The sequence below is a fragment of the Rattus rattus genome, chromosome 5 (assembly GCF_011064425.1).
Source record: "Rattus rattus isolate New Zealand chromosome 5, Rrattus_CSIRO_v1, whole genome shotgun sequence".
Lineage (NCBI taxonomy): Eukaryota > Metazoa > Chordata > Mammalia > Rodentia > Muridae > Rattus > Rattus rattus.
The window spans coordinates 7435428-7447414 of record NC_046158.1 but is presented as its reverse complement, the minus strand read 5'-3'; positions in this window follow the sequence as shown (position 1 = coordinate 7447414).

Here is an 11987-nt window from a genome sequence, read left to right as displayed (position 1 = left end):
CCTGGGCCAGGATGGCACAGCAGATGTGCCCTTCCTCTCCGACGTGTGCTGATCACAAAATAATTGACCCAGTTATAGAAATACCAGCTCTGCACCTTGGCCCTCTCCTTCCTGCTCTGCTGGCAAGAGCCCACAGCCCCATTCTCCCCAGTCACTGGCATGGTTGGGAGAGCCCCGAGCAGGCATCCAGCACAGAGCACCCATGTACAAGCATGGACGTCTTCTGTAGAGGAACTGCTTGAGGTGGGGCAAACTGAGCAGCTGCTGAAGAAAGAAGTGGCGGCTGCTGAGGAAACACCCAGAAAGGCATCCTCCAACAGTCTTCTTGGCCTCTCTCAGTCAGTCACACTACTTGTCCAAAGCAACAATTTCCTCATTAAATTGTCCACTGAGACCACCCCTGGCTCCTGCCTCCTTTTGCCCTGGGCCCATCTGAGAAAGAGGTCGAGATGGGAGAAACTTACCTGAGGGAGGTGGGGGCCATCCCTCTGAAAGCTATACTGATTCATAGTGGTTTCTCACTTAGTGGTCCTTGGCTTAATGGGTGGAGACAACTCCTGAAGCCCCTGGTCTCTCTCACTCTGTTGGCTTTGGTGGCCGTTACTTGTGATCTCTCACTGGTAACTCACATTGCCTCTGTTTCCATGGGGAAGGGGTCCTCCCATCCTTGGAGTTCTTATTGCCTCTCCCCATGGCTGGGGCTCCTCACTGACCTTGTTTTTCTTTGGTTCCCACACACACCCTTGGGTCCCCTTCATTAAGGAAATCCAGGTGTAGAAGCTGGCAAAGAGCCCATTGCCATCTGACTAAACACATTGCTTTTGAAGTTGTCTGAAGGACACAGTTCCAGATATCTCCCTTCCCATCCCTATGGGAGCTTCTGAAGTTTTGTTAGTGCGGGAACAGGAAGCTCTGGGCTTACACCCCTTCACCCCATTCTTGTCCAATTGAGGTCATGAAAATCCATGACCATACTTACAGTAAGTCTGGGGGTTCTGGGGCCAGAATCTGATTGGAATCCCTGCACTTACCCCCTGGGATTTCAGGCTGCCTGCTGCACCCCAGTTTCCTATGGCTGCTATGGGAACCACAACAACCCCCACTTGTCAGGAAGATCAAACCACGAACTCGCTGCTGTACTCCTAGGGCTCTCCTCCGGCACAGTCAAGTTGCATGCAGGCTGCAGGCTGACTTAGCTCTCAGGGGCACCCCCAGCCTGTCCAGCACGGTCCGTGGATTCTCTCTCACCTCAGAGGGGCAAAGCCTCCGCCTCTGGATTTGAATCTTCAGGCAGCAAACAGACAGCACTGGAAGCCAGAAGCAGTTGGAGCAGTTTGGTGAAAAACAGGGTGGGGAGTCCCGAGTAAGCTTGTCTACCCTCATGAACTCAGTGTTTCAGGCCAGCTTGAGTCACTGTGATGCCAGAAGCCACACTCCCTGTCCTTCTGTCCCCATTCCAAATAACACACTGAGGACTGGACCTGGAAGCAGGTGCTCATAGTCGTTCTCACATTATAGACTGAGAAACTGAGGTAAACACTTGCCCCAAGTCCTATACCGAGGTTTACCCCCAGGCCAGTGACCCCACAGTTGTTACCCTGGTCCCCCTCACTTCCCACAAACACCACACAGGCTCCAGAGGTCCCTGCTCCAATCTATACCCTGGAGTTGTTAGGCCCCTGGCTCCCTCTGAGGCCTTGGATCTTTGTGGTCGAGGGAGGGAGTGGGGCAGGGAGGCCTGGGGTCCTCCCAGCTTAATGTTTCTGGATGTTCTGACACTTCCTGGGGCTAACCTGAACTGGCATCTGAGCCGGCTCAGAGTGGTTTTCTCATCAACAGAGTGACAGTTCCCCAAGGAGCAGAGAGGTGGCATCTGGAGCAGGCTGGTTGGAAGCCTGACATTAACACACAGGCAGAACAGCATAGGAGAGGCTGCAGTGATGGGAACAGTGAGGGAGGCCACCAGGGACACTGAGGCGCCAGGTAGGCCGGCCCAAAGGTCTGGTTGTGGCTTTGATTTCTTATTTTTTTTAATTGTTTTTCAGAAAGGGTTCCAGAAATGTCTTTTGGGGCTCAACGGCCAAGCATGAGACTGCTACACGTCTATGAGGGCTCAGAAACCCGAGGGCGTGAGACTTGAACTCCTCAGTCAGGTGCCACAGGACCTTTTGCAGAAAGAATCCATTGTCACCAGCCATCCACACATAAGGCTGCAGCTTCCCTGGCGTCCCATACAAATAAATAAATAAATATATAGAGTATTCCAATATTTCAGCACACTGAGGGCTGTATAACAGGCTCCGTGTTAGGGCGTCTCAAGAGGCAAACCCATATCAGTTCCAAGAGCTCAGAGCTTCAGAGGCACAACCCTGTGTAGAGACACAGACAAGGTTAGTGCCACGGGTGCAAAGGCTGCTGGGTAGCACCAGGAGTCTGGTGGAGCCCCACTTCATAGCCTTGACAGAGCCAGCCTCCCAGACCAGCCAGGGCTATTAATACCCTGCTGAGTCAGGGGGCTCTTGAGTTTCAGCTTAAGATGCACGGAGAGCATGTTAGATATTCCTGACTCCTGACCTGCCCCGCCCCCTTTCCACCTGCCCTTTCCCCGAAGCATCTATGAAAAGTAGCAGGTGCTGATGGGGAGGGGAGGGGCCTTGGAAGACAGGAGGGGTGGGGGAGGAATAACCACCCCCTCATCCCAGGAAGGTGACGGAGCTATGTGAAACAGGCTGTGACTGTCAAGGGCACTGCCTTCGGTAGCTGCTGCTGGTGTGCAGCAAATACCTGCTTGGACTGTGACATGGGCCTTAAGCTGGAGAGTGGCTGCAAGGACACTGCCCTGGGATGGGGGGAGGCAGCAGCTAGTCAGATGTGACTCTGGGGCAGGCTCTGGACAGCTTGGTTCTATGCGTCCCCATCCTGTCACACTGTGATGTGGTATTCTGCTCCTTCTCCATGTACTGCTGGACAGCCGGCTTCGCTTGCTACGGGGAAGGCTCGTCCGGGCCAGCTGAGCGTAGACGTGGGCCCAGCAACTATGCTGACAATTGGAATATTTAAGATCAAATTTCCATCTCGGTCTCCCTATTGTCAGACAACTCATTCCTCCTGGACAGTTGTCTGGACTATGAACTATCTCCAGGCATACACGGCGCCCACAACCCCAGCTCTGAAATAGATACATACGCTCGCTCTTCTCCCAGGACATGAGAGGGCAATGTGCGTGCCACTTGTTCTCATACGCGTGAGCAATGCCACACTCAGAACACTGCCAGCACGCCAGGTTTCTGAAGGGCTGAGGCCTGAACTTTGGGTTTTGTGCTAGCTAGACAAATGCTGTACAAACTAAACCACAGCCTCTGGCCCAAAGTCATCTAGCTAGTTAGAAATGGACCCCAGCCTGTCAACTCAGAAGCCTGCATAAGTGGCCTGCCACACGTATGACTTCTGGGATGTTTGTTTACCTACTATATCCTCTGGGGTGGGGGATTCAAACCCCGCTTTTCTTCAAGACTTTTTAAGCCAAGTCTCCACAGGAGCCCAGGAGAGCGTTTTGAGAACGAGGGTCTGGCAATCAGTATGCTGGGCTCTTTCAGGCTACTCTTTACTGGGATGCTATTTTCATCCACAGTGGGAAAATCTCCATTTCTTTCCCTCCCTGCCCAGGAGGGGCAGTGCGAGCACACATGGAAGGGGAAAGGGAGCCTGTGATTGCCTTGCTGCTCACTAATGAAGGCAGGCCAGCTTTCCATGCAGACTGAAATGAAGCCGCTCTCAAAGGGAAGCCGAATTCGGATAAAGGCAAAGGCATCACAGTGGCTTCCCTTCCTGGTGATTCCTGCTCCCTGGACACAAGGCTGCGTCTCATGGCAACAGCATTCACACTTTGCTAAAATAAAAGCTCCCACCAGCTGGACCCCTCATTAAAGTGGAGCCCCCGGATTAGTATTTCCTCAGTGAGTGGCAGAGGGGTGCTGGCTGCCCTCCAAGACGACCCCACCTCCCGGGCACAGTAGTCCCCAGGTTGATTAAAGAGTGGCCAAGAGCCTGTTTGGCCATCCCATCTGGCTTTCTCCACTACAATGCATCAGAATGTTCAGGGCTGTGGGGACCTTCACCTGGAGAAGGCTGGGTTCGAATCCCCACTGCTGTTTAGTGGAAGCTCTTTCTAAGATGTGTCAGGTCTCCAGGACTCCCACTGAGGTGTAGATGAAGGCTATGCCATTGGCATATTACCCCGTGGCTTCTCCTGAATTATTTCCCTCCATCCTCCCCCTTCTCCTTTTTCTCTTTTGATGCAGCAGCGGTTCATGCATCCTAGGCTAGTATGCAACTCATGAGGTAGCCCAGGCTGGCCTTAAACTCATGGCAACTCTCCTGCCTCAGACTCCTGAGTTCTGGGATTACAGGCATATATACCACACTTGGTTTACTATACTATCCTTTAAAAAATTATATAATGTCTGCTAATAACTTCTTCCTCTTCCTCTTCCTCATCTTTCTTCTTTTCTCTTTTTGGAATTGATAGAGCTTACTAGGTAGCTCAGGCTGGCTTTGAACTCACTATGTAGACCAGGCAGGCACTGAGTCCATATTCCTTCATCTCCTGAGTGCCAGGATGAAAGGTGTTCATAGCCACACCTGGCTTTCTTTTCCTCTTCTTACTTATTAATTGATCTTGGCTTCCTTTCTGTGACCTGCCCTCTACAGCTTTTAGCATTGTATGATTCTTGTTACCTTAGAGAGTACTTCTCCTACTTATGAAATACAGTCACTACAACAGCTTGAGACGCACGCCGACAGCTTCAGGTCTGAGCATCAAGAGCCCACCTGGTGTCACGAAGTGGCAGCAGCCATCTGTGTGTGAGGATGCCCTCGGATGTTCCTACAAGATCCCCCCAGTATGCATTTCCCAGGCCGTGTCTCACTGTGTGAAGAGCTAGTCTGCACCAAAGAGGCTTACAGAGGCTCAGCTCAACAAAGTACAGGCCTTAGATTGAGTCCTCAGAGGTCAAGAGGAAAAACAAAATTGTTGAAAAGATTAGTGTCGAGGGCCAGGAAGATGGCTCAGTGGACTAAGGCGCTTGCTGTCAAATCTGATGATGAAGTTTGATTTCCACACAGATTCACATGGTTGGAAGAGGAGAACTGATTCCCACAAGTTTCCTCTGACTCCACCACACAAAACAAATAATATAAATTGTTTTTTAAAATCAATATTGAGAAAATTAGCCAATGCGCACATACATCATAAATTATTAAATTTTTCTGAAGCTGACTATGGTGGTTTGAAATGGTGGTCTGACTGAGAAATGTCTCTCATAGGCTCATGTATTGGTTGATGGCTGTGTTTGGGAAGCTGTTTTGTCATTGTAGCAGACACACAACAACACAGAGACCTGTAGTGTAGCTATTGAAACATTCCCTTCTGGAGGGAGGATGGAAGCTTATAAGACTCCAGAACTAGAGGAAACTTAAAGGGCTCAGGAAATTCCTGAAAATTACAGGATTCACAGGGACCTCCCACAGTTATAAAAGCAGTAACAAGTGGTGGGGAGTACTTGGAGGGAGCACCAGAGATGTGGCTTTGATGTGTCCTCACAAGTTGCAGTGGGCTTTTTCGCGAATGCAACTGTCTTTGACAGCTCCTGAAGGAAACTCCGTCAGCTTGCTGGTTTGCTAATCTAAAATTGGGTTGAAACTTTTCTGTCTTCAGTGTTCTATCAGGGATGAAGAGATGTTTGCTCACATCTGTTCAGGAAAATTCTCATAGCAACCCAGCATCAAAGGCTGTCCAAAGACAGCTTTGCCTGTTCTTAGGCAAGAAGTTCATGGTGAAGGGCCCTAAGGCCAGTGGCTTCTCCTCCAAGACCAGGCAAAACACCAGCCATGATAACAGAGAGCCTACCTGCAGAAAATGGGCAACTTGTTGGCAGTTGGTGAATCTAGGGGACAGGTACCGAGGAGTTAACTTTACTCTTCCCAAGTAGGCTTGAATATTTTTTAAATTAAGAAGTAAAAACGACTAGATTTCATTTCAGAGAAATGGGCACTGCTACACAGAAACCTCACACAATAAGGAGTCATTACAGTGCATGTGGAATGAGAATTTTATCTTAATAGCTATTTTTATTTTTCACCCACATGTTTCAGCCCTGCTCTGTCATGGACTCAGAGCTCTCCTCTGTGTTGGGTGGGTAATGACTGTGCCCCTCACCCATGACCAGGGGACACTGAGCACTTGTCTTCTGAGCTCAGCTCCTGGCAGTGTCCTGGCACATGGAGATACTTACTAGAGGCCCCCAGGGTGAACGCATGAAACAGACAGGCACGAAGTGCATCCAGTGCTGTAGGGGCCACCTAGAGGTCCAGGCACTGGCAGTGGGATGGGGCTTCTGGGAGGGATGGAGTCCCTGCCCCATCATCTTCTGAGCTCCAGGCTGTTCATTATTTAGGGAGAGTGACTGATCTGGCACAGGCCACTGGATATGTGGGCTTGGGCAGGGAGCAGACACTGAGCCCCAATAACACCTGCTGGTCTGCACCACCAAGACACCTGTGTTAAGAACAGTAATCAGGTTAGGAGGACATGATTGGATAATTCAATTTTTATCCTCAGGGAATTGCCGTTTAATTAATGGGGACTGAAGGCAGATGTAGGTAGTAGAGGGGGGCAGGTTTGATCAGCTAGCAGCTGGCAGGACTGGGGTACCCTTGCAAGGTGGGAGCCTTAGATCTACCCTACTTCCACTGGAGGGGCAGGAGTGGGTCATGTGATACCAGCTGGTCACATGACACCAAATCAGAAGGAAATACTGTTCGCTTGAGGAGGACATGAGATCCACTTGAATAAACTTCTGGCCTTCAAATTGTAAGGCTTCAGCTGCATGTGCCTCATAATGAGGCCGAGACACCAGGCAGTTACCTGACTTGTCTCTGTTTCCTCTCCAAGATCACAGGTGAGAGGTGAACTCAGTCTGCAGAGTGAGAGCTTCTTTCTAGTGGTGTGCTCTTGCCCACATGCGCTGGTGCAGCTGAGCAGTGGAGGGGCAGGGACAGCTGTCTTTTGTTTGGGACCAACCTGAATAAGTTATTCTTAGGGCGCTATGGAGCACGTTGTCTATAAGACTTTCCCGAGGCCTAGACACATGCCCAGTGCCCCAGAAAACGCCTGTTGCATTTAGAGTTTTATTTATTTATTTTTTTTTGGTTCTTTTTTTTCGGAGCTGGGGACCGAACCCAGGGCCTTGCGCTTCCTAGGTAAGCGCTCTACCACTGAGCTAAATCCCCAGCCCCTAGAGTTTTATTTTAAAAAAGTTTTAATTCGCACATCTTGGACCCAACAACAAAAAATTCTTGGCAAATGCCTAACATCCATACTTCTGTTGTGAATATAAATTAAAACATGAACAAACAAACAAACAAACAAACTGAAAAAAACACCCCCCAAGCAAATAAATGTACTTGCCCTGAGCATTTGCAGAGATAGTTGGAGGGCCACCTATTTGAGGGACAAGTAGCCCAATTAATCCTGAACCAGCATTTATGAGGCACCTCTGCATGAGAAGGCTCGTGATGAGCAGCAGTGAGAAAGCCAGTTTCTCTCTCCATGGCAGGTTCAGATGGGCCAGGATGGCCACTGTCCTTCCAAGGATCTGGGAGCAGGTGTCCCTTCCCAAGCTTTAGATGTCACCAGGACAAGAAACAGAGAGAGTGAAGAGGGGGATAATGTTTGATTCCCCAAACAGAGTAAAATGGGCTATTCTGGGGCCTATCCCTTCTCCCTGGCGGTGCTGGGGAAGGAACCCAAGGGGAAATGTCAGGGCTCAGGGATGTCAGTTTAATTGGCGCTTTCCCAGACTGTAGCCAGTGTTCTCACTGCCACCAGGCGCCTGGCCCTGCAGGCTCTGCGCTCAGCTCCCCTGTGAATGGTGTCCTTTCAGTCCCCCATGGAGGCAGCTCCTTTGTGGCATCTGTGTTCTCTCTCAGCTGCCATCTTACTAGGAAAGCTGAGCCCTCTCCCCCAGGGTTCCACACTGTCCTGATCTTCCCAGAAACTGCCAAGGCACTGGGCTATAAAACAACAGGTCAAAGGGACTTTGCCTGCTTCAAGGCTGGCATGGGAGGGAATGGTGCCTTCTGAGCTGCCTGACACCTGTGTACCCAGGAAACAGTGCTCACAGGTCGTGAACGAGCTAGCTGCACAAACTGTGGCCTGCGGCCCCTGAAGGTACAGTTTTGGGGAGGAGCCAAGCTTTAAGAGAGAGCTTAAAAGAACAGGATGAAACTATGGTATATAGCAAAGTACAGAACTAAACAGTCAGTGTGTGCGCACGGAATGTTCTTAAGGGTCATTAATATTGACGGTGTGGCTCTGGACTGGACGAATGGTGACACTCTCATTAATCATTTTTAATGGCAGCCCTGGTTCCATTTCACATGGCATTTCGTATCAACAAGTCTCCCAGGGGTATTCTGCTTCTGGGAATAGTAAGTAGAGGTGGCTGTTCCATCAGAAATGGCTGAGACTATGTTCACAGTCAGTCACTCAAGGAGCATTTAAAGTGCCTACTATGGGGCTAAGGAGATGGCTCAGTTGGTCATGTGCTTATCCTGTAAGTATGAGGACCCAAGTTTGATCCTCAGACCTCCCCAAACAAACAAAAACAAACAAACAAACAAACATAACAACAAAACCAACCTCTGGGTGCACTGGGCTGTAAAAGAATACTGGTTGCTTTTCAGAGTCCAATCACAGCCCCTGTAGTGACAACCATCGGTGACTCCAGTACCCTGGGGAATTCTGGACTTCATGCACATGGTACACAGACATACAAACCACCCATACGCATAAATAAAATAAATCTTTTCCACACTTGTAATTTACACTTGCAATTATACTTGTAATCCCTGCATGGGGGCAGAGAGGAGGCAGAAGGCTCCCTGGGGCTCACTGACCAGGGAGTGTAACTTAATCTGCAATTCCACACTCTGCGAGCCTGTCTAAAACAAGGTAGAATGTGTCTAAAGAAGAGATCCAAGGTCGACATCTGTCCTATTCTCTCTCTCTCTCTCTCTCTCTCTCTCTCGCTCTTTCTCTCTCTCTCTCTGTCTCTGTCTCTCTCTCTCTGTCTCTGTGTGTGTTTCTCTGTCTCTCTCTCTCTCTGTCTCTGTCTCTCTGTGTGTATGTCTGTCTCTCTCTCTCTCTCTCTGTGTCTGTCTGTCTCTGTCTCTGTGTGTCTCTGTGTCTCTGTCTCTGTCTCTCTCTGTCTCTGTCTCTCTCTGTGTGTGTGTGTCTGTCTGTCTCTGTCTCTCTCTGTGTCTGTCTGTCTATGTGTGTGTGTCTCTGTGTCTCTGTCTCGGTGTCTCTGTCTCTGTCTCTCTCTGTCTCTGTCTGTGTGTGTGTGTCTGTCTGTCTCTGTCTCTCTCTGTGTCTGTCTGTCTCTCTGTGTGTGTCTCTGTGTCTCTGTCTCTGTCTCTGTCTCTCTCTCTCTCATGACTACTATATAGTGGGTTAGGTCTCCAGGCATATGGTGTTGAGAGCAGCCCAGGCCATCTCATCAAAGATGACTGATGTGTGTGTGTCTGTCTGTCTCTGTCTCTCTCTGTGTCTGTCTGCCACATCCCCTTAGAAGCAGGGAACCAGACTAAGGGTGCCAGGTAGGCTTCCTGGAAGAACGGGCATGGGACTGGACCCTGACGTGTGGGTAAGTGTCCATCTAAGTTAATAAGGGGGATTAAATTAAGGAGATAGATTAGGATGCACCCGAGACATGAAGAGAGAAGGGGGCAGGTTTGAAAGCAGCACACCTGGTTGTTAATCAAAGACACACACCCGGCTGTAGTGCCAATCAAAGACATTCATGGTATACATTGATCTTCACAGCAGTGTTACCCACACCAGTCCAAAATGTGAGACAAAATCCACTGTCTGTCAGCAGGAAATGGATAATAAAGTGTGGTGCGGCCGTACAATGGACTTCAGCTACAGAAGGGAATGGAGTCTACGGTGATTGGACTTGATTGCCAACTTGACTGAATTTAGACTCTCCTAGGAGATTGATGAATAGCTCTCTGGGTGTGTCAGTGAGGGATCCCAGAGAGGGTAAACAGAGAGGGTAAGATTTGTCCTGAGTGTGTGTGGCACCAGCTCATGGGCTGTGGTCTGGATGAAATAGGAAGGAAAGAGAATATCACCACGGTGATCTCCCATCACATGGGTCCAAGTAACTATGGCCCAGCCAGAAATCATGAGCCGAGATAAAGAGTTCTTCCCTTTAAGGTGTTCTCAGGCATTTTGGCTATAGTGACAAAAAGGTACCTCATGCAAGAACACTGACACATGCCACATAGAGTGACATGAGGTCCTGTGCTAAGTGTAAGAAGCCAGACCAAAGGACATTGTGTTATCCTTCTTATATGCAACACCCAGGAAAGGCAACTCCATAGACAGAGGGTGAGAAGGTAGGGGATGAGGGGCTGAATGTCAAGGGTCATGAGAGTCCTACCTTGGGATCGTGATAAAGATTTGGAACTAAATACCCAATTGGTACATCAAGAATGTACTAATGCTATGCCCACTTTCCAATGTGAATTTCATCTAAAACCTTAAACAATCAAAAGGGTGGGGAGAAAAACAAAAAAGAGAATAGGGGAGAATCTCCTGGTACACATGACCCATCATGTCCTTTGGGTGTCCCTTGCACATCCCCAGCTCTTGTCACCCAGTCTTCCCAGTGATGACCTTGACAATGACACCAACTATGTTCTCAGATCTCCTGTGGGTTCCGCACAGTGGCTATGAGGCAAATTCTGTGGGACAGAGGCCCTGGTGGGTTTGTCCCTGCGCCCTCCCATTAACTTTATGGCCACCTCACACAGAAGGGACACCTGGAAGTGTTAAGTCGTCATACAGTTCACAGACCTAGGGCCTGGAGTTCAGTCCCAATTGCCACCTTGATGTCCTACTGCTCCCTAAATTATAAAATAGGAAAAATGTTTTGTTTAAAAACAAAACAAAACCAATCTCCCTTTCCAGGTTGGTGGTATGACTTACATGTAAAGGCACTTGCTGCCAGATAAGAGCACTTGACTTCAATCTCTCAGGTGGAAGGAGAGGGCCGAGCCCTGGGAGCTAGCCGCTAACCCCATGTGTCCTGTGGCATGTGCATATTGTGCCCCTCCTCCAACCGAATTAGAACGTAAAACCTAAATGAAAGTTCCCTTCCCTCATCTGGCTCTGCCCGTGAGCTGTCTCTATGCCCCCGTGAGTTGTCTCTATGACGCTTCCCTTCTGCTCCTGAAGTCTGGACAGCTCCCTTTCCGGCCCATCACAACATCATCCACAGTGAGGGAGCCAGGGAGCCAGGAGAAACTGGCCAAGGGCAGCTGGGGGACTGAGGGGCTTGTGTTGTTTATGGCCTGTCACCACGTCCTTCTTGTAGACGCTCAGTCCACCCCTTGGATGGTTGTGTTCCTTTCTAGGCTGCCTTCCAAGGCAGCCCTGGGGCCAGTATGACTTTGGAAGTGACTGGATTGACTGCTTTATTGATGGCCTGAGGAGAAGGCTGTTAGAATGTATGGACTCAGGCCAGCTGTCATCTAACTGGATGTGGCTCAGCCACCAAAGATGTCACACAACCCAGCACAAGCATGTTCTTCTCCCAGCTTCCCCTTGGGGGCCTATGAGTCCCTCTTGAAGTTACCTTCTTTGGGGAAGGGGCCACAGAAAATGTCACATACCGGTTGACCATGAACTGTGAGAGTGAAGCCACCTGTCAGGACACAGAACTGTGGTGTGTAGATCTGCATCCAGCATCATGGAATGGCACTAAGGGACTCCAATCAAGGTAGACATCGGACCGTGTAGGTGTTTGAAAAACACTGAATCCAGCTACCTCCTGGACCTCTCTCAAACGAGACTGTTTAGTCCTGTGCTTGGGTAACCCATTGGAGGATAATTGAAGGCCTCACACTGATCTGAAACA